The 21,988-nt window shown below is 40.9% G+C and overlaps 1 protein-coding gene across 3 annotated transcripts in view; it reads right to left on the bottom strand.

Annotated features, from left to right (window-relative positions):
• The window catches only part of LRMDA (leucine rich melanocyte differentiation associated), a 702,006-nt gene extending 689,409 nt beyond the window's left edge, over positions 1-12,597 (bottom strand). For 2 of the 3 annotated variants that reach the window (XM_065068554.1, XM_065068557.1), the window contains exon 1: positions 12,411-12,597. The gene's annotated coding sequence lies outside the window, so the exon portion shown is untranslated. The remainder of the gene's footprint in view (positions 1-12,410) is intronic. The other variant, XM_065068570.1, reaches the window with a different exon arrangement.
• Between the last annotated feature and the right edge of the window lie 9,391 nt (positions 12,598-21,988).

The raw sequence follows: 21,988 nt of genomic DNA, 5'->3' as shown, positions 1-21,988 counted from the left end.
AGTGGAAGTTAGCGTTAATGTGCAAAGGAGAGAAAAGCAGCAAGCTAATGAAACTCAAGTACTCGCCCGGGCGCCCCGGTACCCGCAGCCGGGCGCCTTGCCGGGGCCGGGCCTGGCACCGGGATGCAGACGGGGACGCGGGACCGGCGGGTGCTGGGCCGCGCTGCGGCTCTTTTGGGACGCTGATCCAAAAGCGGCACGGGAAATGTTTTGTGCTTTAACCAAATGTTTCCCACCCCTTAAATGGGAAAGGGACCATCGCGTATCTCTGCTTTAAGGAGTGTAAAATGAGCTCTCGTTATGAACTGATGAGTTAGCGAACGCGAGAGGAGGGCAGTACTGTTAACCGTACCAAGTAAACGTTAATAATAAAATAGGAAGCGGATACAAAGCAGCGAGTAATCGGAAGAAGGGCTTTGCGGGTCGGCGGTGGGCGTGATGGTGGTGGAGGATTTATCAAGAGAGTCCGAGAAAGGCAGAATAAGCTCGCAGCCCTCTCCCCACGCCGCACGCCCCCCGCCCTCTCCGCAAGCGCTGCCAGCCTGCCCTCCCCACTTCGCTGTTTTAACCATCCCTTAATTCAAGGAGAAATACATTTCAGGCTCTATCTGAGCGTGCAAGCAACTACTACAGATTCGCCGCGATAACAAAAAAACAAAACAAAAAAAACCAAACCAAAACAAAACAAAACAAAAAAAAAAACAAAACCAAAAAACAAACTAAATAAAAAAAAACCCAAACAAAACCCACGCCACTACCACCACCGCACACACTCCTCTTATGTTCACGTATTTTACAATTACAGATCTCTAACAGCTGCAGCTCGGACTTCGCTAGTTAAACCCCGTCAGCAATCAGGTGTTGCGGGGGCTGTTTTCAGAAGAGCGAGCGAGGCATTTTCTGTCTGGGAGCCCGAACTGCAGTTTTATGAATTTCAGCTCTGGAAAGTTATACACAAAGATTTTGATGCAAGTGATGAAATGAACACTTAAAGTTATTATTACTGTTTTGCTCAGTCACTGTCGCCAAGATTAATGAAAAATTAAAATAGCTTATTTTATATGTAGAGTGGTGGTAAGGAGGTCTCTCTTCCAGGTTTGTTAAGTATTTGACCTGGCAAGTGTCACGTAGTATTTTGATATTAATCTAGCAAATTTGCCTTTTTTCTTTTTCCTTTTTTTTTTTTTTTTTTTTTTTTTTCCTCCTAACAGAGATTGACTTATGGACATTAAGGTTTTTAGGTAAAAGGAACTGCATTTGTTATTTGCCCACCCCCCCCCCCCCCGTTCTTACTAACTGGATGGGTTGTGGAGTTGACAGCAGCCGCTGGTCCATGCCACCGAACTAAAATAATTTCACAGTGAAAAACCAGCTCGAGAGGACAAGCAACAGAAGGGCAAAACCCATCAAAACCCAAAACTCCGATCAATCTGACCAGAGTCAGGCATACATTAGTTTAAATTAAACACTTTCATCGTTCTCACAAATCTTTTTTGAACATTAAAGTTAAACTCATGTAATATTTAAATCAACTCTTGTCAGATGCTAAGTGCAACGGAAGAACCAAAATAAAAATTAATGCATTTTCATCCCCTCTCGAAGGCTTACTCTGGATTCCACTTCGACAAAGTACTTCTGATAAGCAACACTTAGAAAAGAAGGGTTCTGTTTATCTTATCTATGGGGAAATGTAATTAAGCTGGTTTTATGAAACAATAAAACACCAGACTCCACAGACAGCAAAGGGGTTTCTGCAATATATCTGAACCTATATGGGTATATGCACCTTGGCTTATGCGTACAAGTCCACACCAAACACACACATATATGTTTGCTTGCTTAATTTTAGAATGCAAAATATTTGCCAAAGCTAAAATACAGTGATGCCTTTACGACGGGAAGATTTTCCTCAGCGATAAGAGGCTCCATTTCCTAAGACTAGCACGTCAGCCGCTGCCCATGCGGTACCTTTGGAGCTCCCCTCAGCGCAGGCAGCAAGGTACGGGCAGGGCGGCGAACGGGGCTGAACCTCCGCTCTCTAATTCGAGGTTTGTCATCAACTGCCCACATTGACAACCGAAATCACCCAGGCAAGTGGAGTCATGGAAGGCCCAGGCTTTCCGACACAGAAGTAAATGTGCATTCCTATTCCTTAAAAACATCGATCAAAAGTCAGTTTTTCATCTTTAGAAAAGACGGAGAGAAACGCTGCCTTGTATTAAGACTGTTGGCTCTCACTAGAGACTTTCAGTAGAGCGCCGTTAAGGTTTGTTTTGTGTAGGGCTTTTTGTTTGTTTGTTTGTTTAAGGAACGAATCTACAGTTGGAAAATCGCTGGAGTTACAAGCATCGAATCTCCTTTCCATCCAGATTTTGGGTATTTCTAACGCCAAGCTGAGACCCCCACCCCACGGTTCTCTCTGCACCACGAAGCGCAGCCCGCACTGCTGCACAAGCAGACCTGCGGCAGGCAAGCGATCAGTCCTGATCGGAGGTGTCTAATCCCTGCTAAATCTCTCTGTCAACTCAGTCCTAGGAAATTCGGGGCAGACTACATTCAAGAAAAAAAAAAAAAAAAGTCAAATGTTGTTGCAGTGAAACATAAAGGTGTCAAAAGAAAAAAGACGGACCCCGAGCCCGTATGCTCCCACTTATTTGGAGATGGAATGCTTTGGCGGACACAGGGCTGAAATTTGAGGAGCTTATACATTCGAGCTTGTGCGTATATGTGAAAAGACTGTCCTAATGCTGGGTATTTCTCCATCAAGAGCAACCAGGTGCTGCTGCTGCAAAAATCCCACCTCCGGCCGTCTTGCTCTGTGCGTGTGTGTGCGCACACAGCGATGCACAGACTTTGTTCTCGCTTCATGTCTGAAATTCATCAGTCGCTCCCCCCTCCCAGCAATCCCGTCCCCATGTGAAAAAAGTAAATTCGTTCAGGCTTTGAATATTGTAAGAAGTCTTGTGTGTACTTTTTTTTTAAATCTTCAAATGAATTAAAGACAACCTGACAATGCTGTCATCTGTCTTCAACGTCACATCAAGGCAAGAAATAATGATAACAGAGCAGCAGAAAGACGCCCACTGAAACCTGGAGAATATATATACACACATATACACACACATATATGCCTTGAAACAGTTTGAAGGAACAAAATTAGATTACCATTCTTGAGCTATCACGGTAAGAATAAGTGGGATTTTATTTCTTTTTTTGGTAACTGCTTCGTCTTTCCTGCTTTATTTTGTGGAGCGCGTGCTCCTTGATCCAAGCCACTTCTGTGGAATGGGGCAAGACGACGAGCAGGCACATTCCTCGCTCCTCAACCACTACGACCAGTGGGAACACAAAAATACCTCCCCTCCCCCTCCACCGTTTCAGGCTCCCGTTCCAGTTAATAATACACGTTACTGCTTTCCTGAAGGGCAGGCCAGAGCGTGGCACATTTTGCGCGGACACCCACGCGGGGACCCGGTGCGGAGCAGCTCGGCCCCCGGGAGGGCAGAGGGGGCTGCGGCCCTTTGTCTCGGGGGCCCTGCGAGGATTGGTTCGCGCTCCCGCCCGCCAGGCGGCGCTGCCGCGCCCCGCGGCGCAAGGAGCCGCTGAGGCGCGAGCGGCCGCTCCCCGCGAGGGCCCCGTGACAGCCGCGCGACCGCCTCCGCGTGCGCGGCGCGGACCCGAGACACATCGCGCGCTCGGGCGGGGGAAGTGCTGATCCCATCCCAAGCACTGCGGGACAGACGGGTCCAGCCAGATCAGAACAGATAGGCCGAACCACACAAAAAACATGGTGGTGGCGGGCTCTCTCTCCGCTTCGGTTTGTTTTTTAATCGCGCTTGTAATCTCCTTCACTCTGAAGGGTAAATAAATTGCAGTTGTACGAAAAACAATTGGTGCTACATGTGTTCATAACAGATGGGATCTTATCACAGTTTAACTGTAATAAATTCTGACTTCTGGAAATTGTAATCTTTACTCTGTGTTCGATGTCTCGTTTCTGCTGTAATAACAGGCCCGCGAACTTGTGCGAGCAAGCAGAAAAGTTTCCGGTGCTCGCGTTGCTCCGCAGCCTCTTCCCCATCGCGGGTCTTACGAAGTTCCCATGAAAACGCATCCGAAAAATCAAAAGGGAGAGAAAACGCCGGCTCACAGGGAGGCAAACAGAGGGTCCATCCCTCGTTGGGTAACATTATTTACCAAGGGCAATCATATAGCCCTTAACATACACGCAGAAACACTAAGAACGAGCTCTCCGCGTGGCGAAGCCTGGCGAATGACAGATCACGCTTGGCTTGGAGAAGACAGAAAACGTCAGAAGCAGAAATGCACCCCCCAAGGAAGCCAAGACCAAACTTCAGATCAATCCTCCTGCGCCTCAGATCACGAAACTAAAAAATAAATTTGAATAACCACTGAAAGGACAAAATTATAACAATGAATTGTCCATATTAACTGAGGCTGCGGGACTAATTATTTTCACCATCTCGTCCTTCCTATTACTGTTTATCAAGTCGCAGGATAAACACTTGTAAATCCATTACATTTCCACAAATCCTTTCGCTGCTTTCTTTTTGGCCAATGCTTTCGCAACATTAATTGATTTTATTGTACTTTCTGAAGTCACTGCATATTAAACTCAAGCAAGTCTGCTCTGAAAACAGTTTTTTTCCATTGTCATATGGAACCCGTGAACGGGTATTACTGAAGCTACTGCAGACTCTGGTCTCTCTTTTCCCCTGCTGTGATCTTGATGGCAAATGTGAACTGCAGATTATAAATTTCTAATAATCTGCCATGATACAGAAAGCAGCCCCGTTATCGCTGCTGAAAAATTAGTCTAAATCCAAAGGGGGGCTGGTAGCATGAAATGCTACTGGGTGATCGAAATCAAACAAACTAAGAAACAGTTCACAAGTAATTTACGTGACTGGCAGTAGTTATTTTTAGGAAAGGATTTTTGGTGTATAACTAGAAGTTTAATGCAATTTAGAAGCGAGTATAAGTGCTCCAGGTTCTTCAAACCCTTCTCCCTTTTTCCTCAATCACTTTAAGAAAACTGGACCCAACCAGCCTCAAACTGATTAATGATTTCTCGCTTAATGTCGGCTAATTTCCAGTTCCTTTACTTGCCACGCTAGCCCCGTGATCATTATTTAAAAGCTTGGGGCTTGTGTTGGGAGCGCTGACCCTCTGCCGCACGCAGGCGGGCGGGCTGCTCAGCCCCAGCCGGCGGCAGCAGGACACAGCGCGGCGGACGGGACCCCCGAGCGGCACTGTGCGCTACTCGCAGCCGTTTGCGAGCCGGTACCACCGGCTTCAGCGTCCTCTCTGCCGGCGGTTCGCAATAGTCTTGTAAAATTACTAGGGATAACTACTGTAAAGCACAGAAGACACGCGGAACTGACCGGTTTAGGGAGGAAAGCAAAATGCCGGTGGTTACGAACCCATTCTTCGAGTTACAAGTTTAGCGTTTGTACCCCGTCCTTGGCTGCTCAGCCTCCTTACTCGCGTGCACTGCTACCCACTAGGGCGTTTTGCAAAGTTAAACGCATTGGTTGCTAGTAATGCTGTCATTATTCAAACTGCGAGGAGAAGGGAAAGGACAGAAGAGGGCCCGGGAGCTGAGCCTGCCTGCGCCTGACCCTTGCAGGTCGGCTGGTGTGCAGCGCCGGGGCCACCCCCCGGACCCTGCCGCGGCGGCCCAGCACGGCCCTCACGGCTCTCTGCCTCTTGGCTGGGACACGGCCAGAGAGAAAGGCTGGGGTATCTCTCTACTCCCTGCTTTCCTTCTCGGAGGGAGGCACCGCACGGCCCAGCCCAAGCCACAGCCACCTCGAGGCTCTGCCAGCAGGGAACGGCCTTCCCGTGGTGGCAAGGCCAGGAGAAGGACCGTTTTCAGCCACGGCTTTTTTGAGGCAGGGCACCCCGTTCAGGAAAGGCCACCAGTGCAGTTCACCCACTGCCATGGCTTTGGAGGGGTCGGTTCAGTTGGGAGTGGGACAGCCAGCACAGGTGCAGGACACATTGTGCAGGGGAAGCGATATCGATCCTAACGTCCTTTCTGCCACCACAAGGCTTAAAACTGCAGCTGCAATATAATGTCTTAGTTCACTGAAGTTAGTAAACATTGTCCCAGGTTCTCAACCACAGCCAATCCACCTTACAGTTGTGGGCAAAACATCTCCCCCTTGTACAATTCACAGCCTTTAATCCTCTCTTTGTGGAGATACATTTTTTTCCTGCCAGGAAAGATCAACAGCTGCCATCATGTACTGTGCAAAGATCAACTGCTGCCATCATCTACTGTGGTTTTACTCCATGCTTGAAGTACTTGTCTTGAGGCAGAGGAATACCTACCAATTCCTCAACCTGAAAGGTTTCACACCTACAATTGTCACTTGTTAGGGTTCCTAACCACTGGGCTATTCTAACGTGGGAAAGATTTCCCCCCTTTTTTGAAGGCATTTCACTTTGCATAAAAATGCAGCAGGCCAGAGGGAAAGAGAAGGAAAGAAGAATACTATTTAATCTACTGATTATGGTGCTTGCCAAAGCCTAGAGCTCAGGTCCCCCAGTCATTGCTCAGATTTAATAATGTTCTCACCTACTCTCTCTTTGCTCAAGAAAAAGCTTTAAACATTCAGAAAGAAGAAGAAGAAAAGTAGTAACTCTTTCAACATCTCCTTCCCACCCTAGGTGGTAATTAGAGGAGATAAGTCTACTCAAGTGGAGTAGGAAAAAAATATAGATCTGTAGCCACAAAGCTATTACATAAATTGCTATCTGAATAGGGACCTTCCAGTTACCTTTTTTTTTTTTTAAACAAGAAAGTAAAAACCACCATGATATGTTAGGTGACAGCAAGCTTTACCTCACAAGGCAAAATTTCCCACTGCGTGCATTGATTACACAGCAGAGAAAAACTGGTTCTTGTAGTAGAGTTCCTGGCTGTGCAAGTAAGAATGTTTCTTCTTTTTGGTCAGTATTTTTGTTACTTTGCTCCACCCTGTATGGAGCCACTGGTGACTATCTCCTCTAACCATACACACACGCAGTCCTGCTGCTGCTCAACTCTGCCCATGTCAGGCTAGCAAAAATATCACTGGTGGAGACCAAAACAAAGTCAGCCAAAGTCTTACTTGTCCCTATATGTATTTTTACCACAAGATTTCAAGTCCATTTTGTCAACTCTTTTAAAGAAAATAACAGTATAGCCAGCTTCAATCGTGAAATACTTGAGCTCATGAGTCCGAGAACATTCACAAGAGTGTTTTTTGTCCTATACCTCCCCCATCCCTCCAATTTCCCTCCCTTTGCAAGATTATATTGCACCAGCAGGCCCGGGGAATGTGTTCCAGATAAAACAGATGAGTAGAAATTAGTTCTTTTTTAGAAGGATCAGCTGCTAAATACATTCCAGTAGAGGTGTCAAACAGATTTTATAAAGAGAGCTAATCACATTTATAATTATGGTCTTCAGGCTGACTTTACAGAGTTAGGGTAAAATCTTATGCTTGATCAAAAGCAGATACCCTACACACATCAATAGGTTTATTAAAAGATTGAGAAAGGAATTTAGACCATATGGAGCAACTAACTTTTCTAGTTTAACTGTATCATTTGATTGAGAATCAAATGGTTGTTTTGTATATACAAGTAAGGTACTGACAAGTTCTCTGAGAAAACTGGCAGCTAAAAGTGCCATAATCTTGTTCTAGGGTTAAATAAGTGTTATTGCAGGTATTACCTCCTCAATGGACAGTCAGTACTACTTATACTATTTTAACTTATCTATTTCTAAAGTGACTGAGTCAGAATAGTACAGTTTCCTACATTATCAAAGTAAGTAAAAACACTGGTAAACTCTACCACTGTGTGTAGATTATACAATACAGTTTATTCCTATTAGAGAAGGTACTTGTGAGTCATCATAGCTGTGTACATATCAGGTCACAGGTTATGAAAAAAAGCTAACTCTATAAGGGAAAAAATATTTATTCTAACTGAAACACTTAAACTTGTATAAACATAGTGTTCCACATGGTTAATTGCGTTTGCTCGTTAATGGGTTTGTGTCAATTTACATTTATACTTGTAAGCTATTAAACTTGCAGACACCCAAAGTTCACAATTTAGTGTGAAATTCTAGCCAGCCTGAAATCAGCAGAAGTTTCGAGAACTCCTAAGGCAGGCAGGATTTCTCTTGGGACAGAAAAGCCCTAAAGCTGACGAATTCTAACTCCATATAAATAAGAACTAAATACATGCAACACAATTGTACAATTCATGACAATTTGGGAGTACCTTGGAGCAAACTAAAGGAATTTTGCATTCTGTCTTTGTTGAGAAGGTTCAGATAACAAAATCTGAAGAGAGCATGCAAAGTAGATAAGTAGCAAATAAGTAAAAAAAGATCATTGAACACATGTATTTTTAAATGTTACGCAAAACAGAACAGAGTAGGTTTTGGCCACTGTATCACAGAAGGTCAGCTTTGAGCTGGTGCCTCTCAAGGCAGTAAGAACATGGGGAGTTTAAGCAGCACATCTGTCTGATCAGTCATCTCTCATGTTTTACTCAAGAAATTGCTGCATTTCAGTGATGGGTGAGACGTGTGCATTTTTAGATTGTATATATTACACAGAAAATACTTGTCCAGGTCTTTTCCCAAGAAAACAATAGAATAATAATTTTAAAATAAACTAAAACCCCTCCAATATTTAAAAGTCCTTTAAGTTATTAAGAAAATAGAGGAAAATGTAAGGTTCTGTGTGTAAAAGAACAGCTTTTTTATGCAGAGCACTTCTGAAAATATTTAATCTGTTCCGATGGCTAATCATCTTGGATGAAACAAATGCAGTAATCCAGTTCTATTGCTCAGTAATTTAGTCCAGTTTTTGTATGCATAGATACACTGACTAGTTTACACACTAACTTGAGTACTAGCAGAATGAGGTAGTGAGTTTTACATTTCCATCTTGACAGTAATTATTGCATAACCGTGTTATTTCATCATGTCTTAAATGTTAAACTCATTTGTGCAACATTATTCCAGTCTTTTTGTTGCGGACAGAAAAATGAGGACAGGCATATTTCTGTGAAGTCTCTTTTGATGTATTTTGTAACAGTTTAATTCTGGGAAAAAAAAAAAATGTCGTGAGCTTTAAAACAGATAAAAGGAAACAATGGCCTCCACACCCCCATCACAGGCTGTCCTTAGGAATGCATGTATGTACAATTCTGGAAGGGTAATAAGCATCATCTCACTCATTACCTGGGACCTCCAGGGCTAAATCACAAACCTTTACACCTCGAGTTAAATACCCTCACAAGCAGCTGCAGCACACTCATATCCGCTGTTGACCAGATGCACAGAGTGGGAGGCATAGCACAGTGAACACTGGGCTACATATGCAAACCTACTCAAAAGCAAGTTAAAGATTGGCTAGAGACTAATCCATTTTATAGGCTAAGAAATTGATTTTCAGAGGAGCTAAACTACAGGTGCTCAACTCTGTTAAAAAAAAAAAAATCAGCTTAACTGTGGTGGTACTATTAGCAGGGCTCACTACAGCACAGGAAAGCATGGGAAACATTATTTTAGACTCTGGCATTCCCTAAATCAGGGTCCATTGTGCACAGCACAACACAGTTTTGTTTTGTTTTTTTCCTGAAGCAGTGGTTATGGGGATCCATTTATAACTACAAATCTAGAGACAGAATGGACTACAAGCATTATTTGCAGCAGTAACAACCTGTTATTTTTTGATGCAATGTACAATGCACTTAATCAAATCCTCATCTGAACAAAAAGAAGTGATAAGATGCTTTACATTTTATTACTGATAAGGAATGAGAATATTAGAAATGAGCCCATTGTACAAGTCAGCTCTGGATCAAGTCAGACAAAACTGATTTAAGTTTAACAGGAGAACAAATGAAGTAGGTCTCTAAAGGTTTCAATTTCAGAAGGGCAGACTCTGGTGTAGTCATGTCATCTGGGCTGGGGAGCTAAAAGACTGAGTAGAGAGCCAACTCTTACAAATACTTCACATTACAAATGTTAAAATAATCAAAAACCTATATTCCAAGCACAGGAAAAAGAACAAAGAAACCCAGAAGAAGGGACTCCAGGCCTAACTGAATGCACTATCATGGCAATAAATGTGTTACACCTGAAAATAAGAAACAAAAGTAACATGTTGAAAAACACACTTTTGTTTGCTCATCAGTCCTTTTCTTAGAAGCATGGGGTGAAGTGATAATTGCTAAAAGAGGAGCTGTGTTAGGCTTTGCAGAGGATATGAAGTGGATTAAGATATCTTTCAGTTACATAAACAAAACAAAAGAAAGAAGAGAATGCAACAGAGATTAAGGATAATGCAGGCACACTCCCAACCTCAAACTGATATGTTACATTAATTTAATGAAGGGTAATACTGAACATGGGGTGAAAGGGAAATAGCTAAAAGGAATGCTGTTAGAAAATTAAAATCAGATTAAGTAGAAACAAAAATAAAATCTGGTATAGTTCTAAACTGTAGGAGTGCAGTTAATCTCCACTCCAACTCAGAACCCTAGGATGTTAGGCCACAACAGTTGCAAGGACTTTCTACCAAACTTCATCAAAACAAAATTTGCACAAAGTAAAGAAAGACTATTTTAAGAAGAAAAATATGATGTCTGAGATTCATATGCCTATCATTCTGATATCAGTAATAGCCAAAACTTTGCAACAAGTTGAAAGTAACAAGGCACAGGGAAAAAAGAGTAAGTACAGTCTGGAATTATTCAAAGTAGATCACGATGCACTAAATAACTTTATTTGATTAAAAACAACGACCTCAAACCAAAACAACAGTAAAAAAAACAAGACAAACACAATAACAAAGAACCAAACACCAAACCACAACCAAAAACACCACACACACAAACCCCAAAAATCCAGAAATCAACACCTCAAACAAATCCTAGCATTCTAGGCTAAAAAAGCATCATTGATGTGATTTCTCAACATTAATAAGAAGGCTCTGCTAAAATGGGATGACTATGGATCACCAGGGTAAGGCAGTGGGTATAATTTCCAACAGAGACAAGGAAAAGTAACAGCATCATGTGAAGCACTAGGAAGAGCTCACCTGAAATTCTGCATACAGTCTAGTCACCTGCATTCCAGAGATTCACTGGAACTAGAGCAGGTAGAGGAGAAGGTCTACTAGGAAGATCAGGACAACAGAAAGCCTATTTCATGAAATGAGATTAAACAAGCTTTATTTGTTTGGTATATTATAACAAAAGCTGAGAGAGGATAGGATTGTTGTCTATACTAGTTAACAAGCTGAGAGGAAAAGATAATATTTTATTTAAAAGAGAATTTTGGCACAAGATCAAAAGGACTTCAGCTGGTTATGAATAAACTAAGTTTGAAATTAGAAGATGGTTCTTAACCAACAGAACACCGGTGATGAACCTTTCTGATAGCTGGTGCAGGTTTAAGTGTATGGTAGTAGCTCATTGTTTGACTTTATTCCAAGTCAGTGCCAACAGCAAACGGCTCACCAGCAAGGCAGTAAAGCAATCAGGTTCTGTAACAGCCATCCTCTGGGAACAGTGGGAACAAACCACACAACTGTTGTTAAGATGGAGTATACCACACTGAAAAAAATATAATTGCCTGAGTGACGGCTGCAATAAGGAGGGGAAGACTCAGGAAGTATCTTCCTGTTCTAAAGCCTTACAACGGAGGAGTTGGAACATATGATTAAATCTATCGCAATTAAGCAGTCAAATAACATTTTTGTTGCCAAAGGGACTGCATGATACTAATGGTTAGGTAAACAATAGCATAAAACCTAGTGTATTTTTCCTTCTAATACTTAAGAAGCTCCAGTTTGGTTTTTAACAACAGAAGCAAATCACCAAAAAAACCAAACAGCTAGAAGCAACCACATTGCACATAAAAAAATGCTACAGAACTTCCTTCTGAAGAGGAAAGCCATCCTGACAAACTATTGCTTTTTCCCTCTGGAAAGTGAGTTACTAGCAAAATCCATAAAATTTTAAGTCGAACAAATCAACTTTTACACTCTTGAAGAAAATAATCCTGCCAAAAATAATTCTCCTTAAAATGAAATAACATACCGCAAGATACATATGTAGCAAACAATCTAAAGGTGACTTTGATATCAGACATAAAATCCTCCATTTAAAATGAAAATAGCTCTTTATAAAAAAAGTTTACTTTCAATAGCAAAGGGAATAACATTTGAACCAAAGACAATTTAACGAAATGATGATTCATGAAAAGATTTTTCTCAACATATACTTTAAAAAGGTTGAAAGAAGTTAACACAACAACAAAAATTCCTCAGATTAAAAAGAGCAATAGCAATTTCTGCTTAGTCACTGACCTGCTTGCAGTCCCAGGGGCGCTCCCCGCTGCTGTCACCAGGGCCCTCCTCACAGCAGCCAAGGCTCCAGGGAGCGCTGAGCTGGGCCCAGCACAGCACCATCCTGCTGGTGCAGAAAGCAGGTTCTGCTTGTTTCCTCCCAAGCAGCCAAATGCTGGACAGCCATTTTTTCCCCCTTAAAGGGGAGCCCCTTGTGATGAGGTTTGATTTATCACCAGTGAGCAAGTTGAATCACACAGTCCCTCTCAATTTGCCCAGTTAGTGTTACTCAGTGCTGCAGCTGGGGGTTGCATAATTCCTAAATATATCTTTATTTTATTGCACCATAGGTCAGAATAGCCAAAAATTGGTAAGGCTGATGATACATATTTAAAGAACAAAACCAATATAGGAACAGAGGAATTACCTTGTTCACTGATCCTATTTTTTGAAATCTAGAACGACCTCCCTGGCAATTGGTCTTTGGCTCACATGATTCTGAAAAATGTTATCACCAAAGGTTTGTGTAACACCTGATATCTATAGTCTGCTGTGATGTTAAACAGGGATGCAGACTCCTGCCCACAGCACGTAAACTCTAAGTGTGATAATAATACTGACCTCTTCATTCCAGTTTGCTGGGGAAGGCACCTGGGCTGGAGATGTAATTGTAGTAGGAAAAAAACCAGATCATTCTCCATGGGCTCTTCAGGAGTTGTTCTCTGCTGAGGACACAGCTGGGTCAAGTTCATGTTAAACATGTCTGAACAGCTGGCACCACATAGTTTCTTATGGACTAGAAAGTAGCCATTTAGTGGTGGCAACTTTTAGGCATAATTGAATTAAAATATATACTTATTTATTCAGAGAAAGATGCTAGTAAGGCCACCCAGTCTGTACTTGAATTGTTAAATCCTGTGTTAGAGAATAATATTAAAGTAGAGGTACAAAACCTACATAAAGTAGAAACCAAACAATTTTAACTATGTGTTAAGTGTTCCTACTGATATTTTAGATCATTCACAGCAGGTCCCAGTTGTATACATTCATTAATCTTGTGTCTTTCTTGAAATGTATATTTTGCTATTTAACTTTTCTAAAAAGTAACCACAGCTAAAATCAGTAACAGAGATAAATGATAGAAATGTAACAGTGAAAGTTCTGGGGCTTGGACATTAATGTTTTATTAAGGTTTTGAGACAGCACTCGTGACAGAACTAGGCAAACACAGGTGACAAACACAAATACTTAGACCATGTAAAGAAAGGAAAGCCTTCCTGGTTAAAAGGTCTAATGTGTTCAGTTTTCTTTACTGAACTAGAACCAAGGTTCCCCTCCCCCCCAATTAAAGCGAGTTTGCATTCTTCTCCCGGACTTTTATATAGAGTTGATAGAGCATTGTCACACTCAAAACCTCTCCCTTTTGGCTATTCAGCAAACAAGGGAAGAAAAAGGTTTTCCTTCTCTCCATAGTACTTACTATTTTGCTAGTGAAATTGAACACAAAATACGAAGGATATGCAGTTCATAAAACCTCCAAAGGACACAATAAATAGTAGGTTAATAAGGGTGGATGCTTGTAAGATCTATGCTTATTCTGCACATAAATGTGACTTTTCAGATCTGTCAGCCACATTTAGTGACAGATACAGATTTCCTGTAAATACAAGCAGGGATATACCAATGATTTATCTACATACAGTTGTGCTCATTTGGCTAAAGGCTTGACTGCACATGGAATTATTCAAGAATAAAAGCAGCATTCTTACTGAACAACTTCTAGTGCAGACGTGCTTGTTCTAGACCACAAACTAGAATAAGGTGATCACGTTATGTAATAAGCTTCTATATATGCATAATATTTTTGTAGGGCTGTTACCATTAAATTCACACCCTACCTCAACCTGAAATAATTTTCAAGTACAGTAATACCTTAAACTTGAATTTTTAAAAATCTCTTCATTCAAAATTCTGGGAATCCCTTCAAGGATTTTTGTTGCTGTTGTTAGTGAAACTAATTTGCCTTATTTTGATTGAGAACAGACTTTTAAATATATGAAATCACTGTAGATTTCCTGTACTTCCCTTAAAAATTTCATGTAATTCAGAGCCCTACCTGAGGTCAATCCTCCAAAATCTGGATTTATGTGTGGCTTGAACTCATGTTTTCTCATTCTGGGGACATACTGACTTGACAGTCTTCCAGTGACAGTTCCAGAGTTCCCCAGGGTGAGGGGTGTTTGCTTATTCCCACATTCCTTCTCTGTGTAAGACACTACATCTTCCAGCTGTCTGTGCGTCAGCAGTCTCTGATTGGATGTCTCTGTGAACTGCTAGGAGGATGGAGAATCACACGTGAGTTCTGATTGCCTCCTCGTGTGAACAGAGCAGAAGGTGTCATTTCAAGAGGGACATCCACAATTGTGCTCTGTATGAAAGCTTATGCAAGAAGCAGCAAAACAAGTGATAGAACAAATTATTAGCCTTTGGCTTGAGAGAAAAAAGAATTTCAGCATCAAATCCTGCATAAAAGAAAAAGACCAATGCAGTTCTAAAAATTATCGATTTCCTTCCTCTGTTGAAAGGACTGAGAATGTCCTACCTTCTTCTTCCTCACCTCCCAATCAGCACAGAGATTGAAGTCTTTAACAGCACAGTGTGAGTTTTAGGACATAAAATGAATGGGTCGAAGCAGAGCTAGGAAGTAACGAGTTACAGAAGGAGAAATGGGAACAAGAGGGATTCATAGGTCTCAGAACAAATAAGAGGTAGAGAAGAAGCCACAAAGACATTTAGTTGGTGAAAGGTTGTCATCTTTACTATTGTTCTAGACCAACTGCTCTATACATTGGAGGATTTTTCAGATTGTGACTCACAAAGTCATTGTTATTGGTGTATCACACTAACTTTATGAAGGGAGAAGGCATGCAACTTCCTTGGCACTGCTCTTCTTCTGTCATAACCTCTAGCCCGCCAAGTTACAGTAGGCCTAGATGGCTTCAAAGCAAAGCAAATATTTTTTTAAAACAGCTAATTATTTCTAGCTACACTTGAATTGCTTACTAAAAATTAAAAAAAAAAAACAAACATCAAAGCTGGCATTATAAGAGACATATGTACATACTTCTTCATGCACTTTCACTGTATAACTGCCTTACTGCTGCACTGTTAAATACAGTTTTACTAGTGCTAGCTTTATGGCATAGTCTATGTTGTGTCACAGTGGATTAAATTAAAGATTAAATTAAGAAGTTCCTTAGTCACAACCATCTTGGGCCACTGCTAATTGTTAATGCTTGAGAATTTTCCAACCAGGAAAAACTCAAGACAGCTGGAGATTCTGCACAGGTCAAGCACAGCTTGTTCTGTAGAGTCCCCTCCTATAACTAATCTGCTAAGCAGTCAGCAGCAGTGAAAAATCCTTTTAGTATAGGTGCCGTCCAGCTATAGAATTACAAAACCTTAGGTCTAGGGATTAGCATCATTTTAGGAATGATGGAGGGAAGCCTGCATCCAAGGCTTTGCTAATCTGAAAAAGTAGTAATGTCTCAGCCTTTCAGTCTGATCCCCTTGTGCAACAGTCAGGCCTGACAGTTGTTTGGTTTTAGGTGTCTTAAATCTACAATAACTACTGATCTGCCTGTGAGTTAGTAAACTGGCATAAACCAGCTTTTGAACAAATGAATGAACAGAGATGAAAGAAAGACATATTAATTATGTAAAATTATGACCTTTTGGCCTTGCAAGCTGCTTAGTATAGAAGGAAAGACTTCTTTTCTGTCCTTCCAGTGATAAAAAAATACTTGTTAATTCCTTGCTTTGGTAGGACTTTCTACCTTAGATAGGTCTGAGACAAATACCCAGATTACTGCAGAACAGGTGGGGAACCAACAGGTACATTTTTCCGGGATGACCTCTGGCAAGAAACACATAAAGACCTGTAATGCAGATTGAACCAGCACCACTCATTCAATGAGGAACTGAAAAATGTAAAAGTGAGAGAGAAGTGAGAAAAAAAGGATGAAACTGCAGCCCCTTTGTTTTCTGGTGCTGAGTCAGAGATGAAGGAGCAGAACTGGCAGCAGCTGGAGGATTACCCTACTGTTCCACTTCCTTAAACTGCTGAACCCTGCTTTAACATACATGGATACCTATGGATAGTCCTTTACACTCAAAGCCGTGCAGTGACTGACAGATGAGGAACAAGTCCATGAACTCGTGCAGTGAACAACTATTCCTGGTTCTCACTAATTCCTGTGCAACCACTCAGCTCTCCACTGCCACTACCAGTGAGATTATGTTGCCTGATATTCATTTTCCTTTCACACACACACACAAACACATTTCCAATTTTGTTCTTTACTACTGGCAGAAGGGATTCTTGCAATGGTTTTCATTACAGTATTTGGTATTTCAATACTTTTTTATTTGTTAATAAATCGGTTTAATTGTAAAATATGTTAAGGCGTAAGTGCTTGGGGAAAAAGGAAAGGTCATGAAGTTATATCAGTAAACTTTCATAATGTTCAAACTGTTTTATAACGTTAGAAAAAAAGCAACAGTAAATAAACAGTACGCTACAACAACACACTCCATTGCCTCACTATTCCTTCACACAGGTTATCACTCATTGTGGAGATGGGGCACACAGCCCCAAAAACATTACACATCCTTTTTTCAGTGGTGGCAGACACTTTCTTCTTGGTGGTACTGGGCCTTGAGCCTTTTCTCAATAGTAATTTTCACTCCGCATCTAATTTTCAGCTGTACAGATGCAGCACATCAAAATAACATGAAAATGACTGGGCACTTCAGCATCCTAGCAGCATCCTTGGCAGCACCATTTTTCCTTCAAAGACATCCTCTTTTACTGTTCTACAACTGTGTAGGTAAGCTGTATGCTTTCAGTAGACTTGCTTCTGTAAAACGATGGCAAGACACACTGATATTCAGAAAGTCTCATCCAGATAAATTGAAATGTTAGTCTAAGGACACAGCTCCTCCATGCTGAATGGTACTCAGTACAAGACCTGCATAGTAATTAAATAATACCTTTTAGGCATCACATTTACAGGTGCTATTGATACAGATAATGGACTTAACAAACCTGGCACAGTCTCAAATTTGCTGTCTCAGCCACGTTAAAAGCATTCTCAGTTCATGGATATATCACACTATTAGCTGCTTCACAAACTTCACTGCCACATCACTAATGTTTGTTAACACCAAAGTGGTTAGACACAGAAGTCAAGACAACCAAATTCTGCATAGCAAAAATGTGATTTTTTTTTTAAATATACCTTTAAAGAAAAAAAAAAATAGTTCTCAATATGTGTTCCATGAACTGAAAACCAGAACAACATTTTTCCGTTAAAAATTGTCTTCAAATAAGACTGGGGTTTGTTTCTCTCTGTTTTGGTCAGCAAAACCTCGGTCAAATAAAACCAAAATACAATAAAATCCCTTAAATCTGAAAGATTTCCATACTAACAATAACCCCTAATAATAGTTGCATTCTCTTAGGAGAAGTAACTGGTGTGTTGATTGGCACCCTTTGAGCAGTATAGTGGCTGCTTGGCACTTTAGTTTGCAGCAGAGTTGCAGTACCTCTATGCATCCAAGAAACAAAAATGACTATTCCACACTATTCCAGGTTGCAGCTAGACTTTGTAACAAAATGCACCTGTTAAGGCCAGGTCCCAACTCAGCCATGCGATTTCTAGCTCATTACAAAACTGTTTAGGCTAAACTTCTCTTTTCTTGGAATAATTTTTTAAAGAAAGACTGAAAGAAAATGGGAAGTTTATGTTGAAGCTCTGTGGTTGTTCTAGAAAAAAGAGGTGTGAGACAGAAACCCTCTGTTCATGGAACAAGTACACCACTAACAGGAGCTTCCTTCACTGGGTGGGCTTCTTAGTGAGATTCCCAAACAAAATGATCACCAACATCACTGGAAGTCACCTCTCGACTACAGCAGAATAAGGATTGGTCTATGAATCCTACCTGTGATATTATTTTGGTAAGATACAACCTTTTGCACTACTGTCAAGAAGCAGCAAGGGTGGCTGCTCCGAGATGGAATATGGAGTCAAGGGCAATGCCATGGTCACCAGGACAGGATCCTTGCTCTCCCTGTTAGGAAGTTGGGAAGCACTATAGATAGAAGCTGATGTTCAACCAGGAGTTCAGACTCTTAGATGAGTTTGTAGTGATCGGGCAGGTACAAGGTCAAGCTGACAGCCTGTCTGCAGTGAGTGTAACTGAGGTTAGGATCTCCAAGCAGGTCCACGATGACAAGGTGAGTCCAAGGCCATCAGCCCATGGGAAGGACTCAGGATCAGTGGGGCCCATGGCCAGTCTGGAGACTGGAACTCCCATGGTTTAGCTCAGGCAGGGACTGAGGGAGTTCCAGGGCCTGTGGGAAACCCTGGGTGAAGCTAGTGAGAGCCATTAAGGCCTATGAGAGCCCTGAGGGTCCTGACAGCTACGAAGTATTATCACCAACTCAGGTTGCATGAGCCATTCAAAACTCATTAGGTGTTGAGAACTTCTACTTTCTGATGTTTGCAGAACTCCTAGAGATGAAACAGTCATTCTAGAGTTGTCAGGTTTCTTGGAAATAGCGTTGGAGTACAATATTATCACTCCTGCATATTATTTAAATATGACATACTACTTCCACTCAAACCCAAGTCATTTTACTAGTGAAAGAAAAGTGGAAAACACAAATTGCTATTTTGTAGAGGTGGACGTGTAATTCTGAGTATGCCCAGAACTCTAAATTTAAGAAAATAATCTCAGGGTCATCTTTTCAGTAAAGTTTCACTGCAAAAAAAAAAAGTCAACTTTCAGTCTGAAACTTTTTATTCCTTTCCTATACAACAAGCTTACTGACTGGCATGCATGGACAATTACCTGAATATAATGATTAGTCTTTCTGCAGAAGTATGTGATTTTTATTCTACTCAGAGAGTCTTGGTTTTGACCCATTCTAAAGGTTATTCACTAAAGGAAAATGAGGCTATATAACAGGATTTCTGCTTATAGTGATTTTTTAATGCAGTTGATATTGGCTTATTTTGTGTAAATAAACAAGAACTAGAAAAATCTAAGGCTAGGTAGAGGTCAGATTTTGTCATTTAGAGTCTGTTCCTAAAAGGCCTCTTCTCTCAAATAGTACCTCATATAGAATGCACAAAAATGAAAGTTTTAGTCAATTAAGTTTGTTTAAATGACATTATGGGGGATAAGCCCAAATTGTTTCAGAAAGTGTTATCCTAGTGTTCAGAGACCTTGTACTTAGGCAGTCAGCCAGAATCTATCACTGTGGATTCACAACAATCAAGGCCTTGACAAGTTTTATGTCTAAAGAAAACCAGTTAGTCAATTAATGGTTAAAGACTTCAAAACATCTTTTTGTTAGTATGACACCAATTCAAAAGATAAAAGACTAAGCAAATCTTTTCAACAGTGTTCTGTTCTTTTCTTCAAACCTTCTGAGAAGGAGGAATGAAAAAAAACATCCAACCACAAATCCTGCTAGAATACATAATAGCTAACTAGTAGCCAGCCGTTTAGAGTAACTCTTCCATTAGCATTTGGTACATTTCCTCTAAAACAGAAAGAAACTTTCAATAGATTTTATGGTTTCAGACTTGAGTCTTTTCTTTAATTGGATGTTGCCATTTAATTTTGAATGAAATAGTTTTTCTTTTATTGCATTCTGATACATGCCAGCTTTGACAGAGAAAGCAAGCAACGTAATGCTCATACGGCACATTAAGAGCCACACTCTGTTGTGGCTTTGCACTTCAGAGACCCTAAATTCTACAAAATTTTTTCATTAAAAGGCTTGACTACAGCGGTCTCTGTGTTAGAGGTAATGCAGTAATTGAAGGAGGCACAATTGCTTTTTGCAAAACCTATTTTTGAACTCCACGAAGGGAGAAAATAACAAATTGTCTGCCCCAATTTCTCTTTGTATTCTTTATCTAGCTCAATCAAATATAGCTGTACTTAATGCAGGAGCTCCTCAATGAAATTCTGTGGGCCTGGTAATACAGAAAATCAGACTGTGTCATCATAGAGATTTTTTGAATCCTGAAATCTAAAAAGACATCTTTCAGGAATCTTTTTTCAGAAGACACGTGGTTCTGATTCCTAAGGCTGCTCAGAACTCATTGCTGTGCCATCAAGCAGCCTCTAAATGTTATAACGAGGCTCACAATGGACATTATGTAAGCATATGCACACACACTGCCTTGTAGATTTTCTTTACTTATGACTTTGACCCTCCTCGGCAGCCATTTGGGCGCCTTCTAGAACAGTCAAGGATTTAGGATGTGCTGATTCCTTAAGAACCTCTTGAAGAAAATTGGTCCCAGTACATGCCTGCCCGATTCTGCTGACGTCAGCAAGTTTGTAAAAGAAAATAAATTGTTTGCTGGAGGCAAATTCAGTGTTCTCCCTTAGTGGCCTAAATTTGGGAAAATATCCCTATTAAGATTAGTGTTGAAACAGAAAACTGTGCTAATACATTGCTGGACTCAGCTTTCTATCTGGAACTCTGCAATCTAATTGTTATAAGTTGTCACGAGCAGCCCTGTCTTCCAAAATACCACAGTTTTCTTGGTATCCAAGAGTTCTAACCTGGAACATACGATTTAGATCTTCAAATGTAGCGGATGGAACACCTGCAGGCCTTGCCTTGAGTTTAGGAATATTCTATGTAGAAGATCCAAATCCAGACAAAAAGGGTGTTCTCCTGCTCCAGTCTGGGAAACACTTTGGCCTGAAGCTACCCAAAATTCTTCTACTGTTGACCAGAATTTTTTTAAATTATCATTTTCAGATTATTTTGCTTCCTTTATCAGTAAACAGATCTGCAGCCAAACCAGTTCTACTATTACAAAATATTGCATATGTTTTCCCCCCTTCCACTTAGAGATTCAACTTCTGCCCTTTAATTGCATCCATCTGAATAATTTTAAACCCCTCTTTTACCACTTTATGTCCTATTTCAAAACTTGTTGTACACCAAGGCACCTGCAGAGAGGACTGATGAACCATCTTCCAGCAATCATCAACTTTCCGAATGTATAAGTTGTTTATTCAGGGTTCAGTCACAAGGATCAAATAGTCTCTTCACTCCTACCATGGCAGCAGCTTTATCAGTCCGGTAGGCACATATGCATTACACAGTGCCATCCTTTTCAGAAAAACAACCTCAAAGCATCAGCCAGAATTCATTAGTAGTATTTACCTAGATTCCTCAAATATAGTAGAATCTAAGAAATGGTAGAGGGCATATTAGGGACAGCTTGTAAGGGAACTAAAAAATTATATGTCCTTAGTACTTTCGTCCCTGTTAATGTGAGTGGTCATTACTAAAGTTCATGGAGGTGACTTTGTCTATTCAGGTTAAAGGTCTCTCTACAAAACTACCATTACTCCAGCAACCTGGCTGATGGCCTCTCCACCTCACAGTGTTAGAAAGATGTTTTCTTTTATGCACAAATTATAACAAATCAACCATTGGGAGGTAGGTGGTGAAATTATATGCTTTTAGTGAAGCCAGTGGTTGGGATTTTCAAAGGCAT

Source organism: Columba livia, chromosome 6 (genome assembly GCF_036013475.1).
Source record: "Columba livia isolate bColLiv1 breed racing homer chromosome 6, bColLiv1.pat.W.v2, whole genome shotgun sequence".
NCBI classification, from domain to species: domain Eukaryota; kingdom Metazoa; phylum Chordata; class Aves; order Columbiformes; family Columbidae; genus Columba; species Columba livia.
Note: the sequence above shows the minus strand (reverse complement) of the source record. Positions and strands in the feature narration are given on the sequence as shown.